Raw genomic sequence first — 3,116 nt, 5'->3', positions numbered from 1 at the left:
TAAGCCAGACACAGAAAAACGAATATCATATTGCATAATATGTGGAATATAAAAAAAAATGAGTACAAAAAAACCTTATTAACAAAATAGAAGTAGGGTCATAGATATAGAAAGAAAACATGGTTACCAGAGGTCAGGGGTGGGATAAATTGGGAGATTGGGATTGACATATGCACACTACTATATATGAAATTACTAGTAGTAAGAACCTACTCAATACTCTGTAATAGCCTATATGGGAAAAAAGTCTAAAACAAAAAAAAAGAGAGGACATGCATATCTGTATAACTGAATCACTTCGCTATACCCTTGAAACTAACACAGCATTGTAAATCAACTATGTACCAATAAAAATTACAAGAATAAAATTGTGAACACATTTTTGTTGTATTAAAAATGAATTTTTATTTAGCTCAATAATGCCATGGAAACTCTGAGTACCAATTTTTCAGCAGTAAAAAGGGAGTGAAAGTGATGGTTGGTTGTGAGAGTATTTTTTTAGAAATTAAGTTTATTCACCTTGGAAACTCTGTTTTGAAATCATGTCAGACATACAGAAAAGCTGCAAAAATAGTAGAATCATTCCCATAGAGCCTTCACCAACAGTCCCTAAATGTTAACATTTTACTACATTTCCTTCATCACTTTCTTTTTGAATATGTACAAATGATTCTTAAATTTATTTTTGAATGGATATTGTCTAAAGATGGTAGAAAATAAACAATGAAATATAAATCTCCCTGTTTGTCCATCACAATACTTCTTTCCAGCCTACCTGTTACTCACTTCTTGTCTTCTCTGTTAGAAATATCTATGCATTTACAAACATGTACAACTGCGTGTGCATTTATATAGCATACATTCATCCACACACATACACTTCTTCATGCAAAACACACTATACTCAGTGTTCTGCACTTCACTTTTTTCATTCAACAATATCTTCTGACGGTCATTCCATATCTTCTGAAAGTCTGCCTGGATCTTTCTCATTGTCCATCATATGCTTATATCAGAACTTATTAAGTATTAATAGTTCCCTGTTGGTGGAAATTTAGGTTGTTCCCAATCTTCTGCTAGGACAGACAGTGCTGTAATGAATATCTTTTTATATTGTTATTTTGTACATCACCTGTAGGACAAATGAGTAGAAGTGAAATTGTTGAGTAAAAAGCTTTTTGCATTTTAAATGTTGATAGATATTATCACATTACTTTTCATGAAATAGGTACAAATATATATTCTTACAACTTGTGAAAATGTCTTTCTACATCCTTTATAACACAGCATATTATCCCCTTTTTGTTTTACCAACTGGTTAACTTAAAATGATATCTCATTAAAGCTTTACTTTTTATTTCTTTTATCATAAGTGGAGATAAACATTCTTCATGTATCTGAAAGCCATTTTATTTCTCACAAATTGTATATTCATAAGTGATACCAATTTCTCATATGTATTACTGTTTTTTCATTGATCTATAGGAACTCATGATATATTAATAAAAAGGAAATTAGTTTATTTTCTATGCTACATGAATACTTTTTCATAGTTTGTTTACCTTTTGATTTATCAATGGTGAATTTTTTTTGCCATTCAGTTGTTTAATTTTTTTCTTTAAAAAAATCTATATCTAGTGGACTAGCTCAATCTTTTCTTTTATTGCTTCTAACGTTTTGTGACATAACTGGAAAGGCCTTGAATGCTCCAAGATTATTTTTTAAATTACCCAATAATTTCTTTTGGCATTTGTTCAAACATACACAAAAGTAGAGAGAAGGAAGGAACCAGCAGTACACTCAACAACTTCAACAGCAATCAGAACAGGGCAGAGTGGGTTCTCTCGTGGCTCAGAATGTAAAGAATCCGCCTGCAATGCAGGAAAACTGGGTTCGATCCCTGGTTTGGGAAGATCCCCTGAAGGAGGGCATGGCAACCACTCCAGTATTCTTGCCTAGAAAATCCCATGGACAGAGGAGCCTGGTGGGCTACAATTTATGGGTCTCTAAGAGTGGGGCATGACTGAGTGACTAACACTTTCACTTTCAGTCTCATTTCACCTATGCCCCACCCATTCCTCCATCCCTTGACTATTTTGAAGCAAATTGCAAACAACATAAAGTTGTATGAATTTTTTTATGTTTAAAATTAAAAAAACATAAATGGTATATTTGTAAAGAGGCGCAAAAAATAACAATGGTGAAATTCCAGATAGTTTTGATTTCCCACTCACTTTCAGTATATTAAACAATTATCTGCATTGGGAGAGAGTTCTTTTTTTCTATTTAATTTTTTTTATTGGAGTATGGTTGATTTACAATGCTGTGTAAGTTTCAGGTGTATAGTAAAATGATTTATACATATACATATATCCACTCTTTGTTTAGATTCTTTTCCCATATAGGCCATTACACAGTACTGAGTAGAGTTTCCTGTGCTCTACAGCAATTTCTTATTAGTTATCTATTTTACCTTTAAAAAGATAATTTTATTTATTTATTTGGCTGTGCTGGGTCTTCATTGCTTCGACAGCTTGTAGCAAGCGGGGGCTACTCTCCAGTTGTGATGCATGGGCTTCTCGTTGCAGTGGCTTCCTTTTGGGAGCACAAACTCTAGAGCATTTGGGCTTTAGTAGTTGCAGTCAATGAGCTCAGCAGTTTAGGTTCCTGGACTCTAGAGCACAGGATCAGTAGTTGTGGCTCATAGACTGTTACTCCGAGGAATGTGGGATCTTCCCAGACCAGAGACTGAACCTGTTTCTCCTGCATTGACAGGCGAATTCTTTACCATTGAGCCACCAGGGAAGGCCCTAGTATATAGTAGTATGTATATGTCAATCCCAATCTCCTGATTTATCCCTTCCTACCTTATCCACTGGTAACCATAAGTTTGCTTTTATATCCCTGTGACTCTACTTCTGTTTTGTAAAAAAAAGTTCATTTGTACCCTTTTTTAAAAAAAGATTTCCATATATAAGAAATATCATATGATATTTGTCTTTCTGTACTAAAAAACATGGAACACTCCATGAATTTGCGTGTCATCCTTGTGCAAGGGCCATGCTAATCTTCTCTGTATCATTCCAACGTCAGTATGTATTGCTGAAGTGAGCACT

At 34.0% G+C, this 3,116-nt stretch overlaps 1 non-coding gene across 1 annotated transcript; it reads right to left on the bottom strand.

Annotated features, from left to right (window-relative positions):
- Positions 1–3,010: 3,010 nt before the first annotated feature.
- Positions 3,011–3,116, bottom strand: LOC120870657. The gene has a single exon (XR_005722857.1). It is a non-coding gene; the product is annotated as a U6 spliceosomal RNA (small nuclear RNA).

Source organism: Oryx dammah, unplaced genomic scaffold (genome assembly GCF_014754425.2).
Source record: "Oryx dammah isolate SB20612 unplaced genomic scaffold, SCBI_Odam_1.1 HiC_scaffold_11, whole genome shotgun sequence".
Classification (NCBI taxonomy): Eukaryota; Metazoa; Chordata; class Mammalia; order Artiodactyla; family Bovidae; genus Oryx; species Oryx dammah.
Note: the sequence above shows the minus strand (reverse complement) of the source record. Positions and strands in the feature narration are given on the sequence as shown.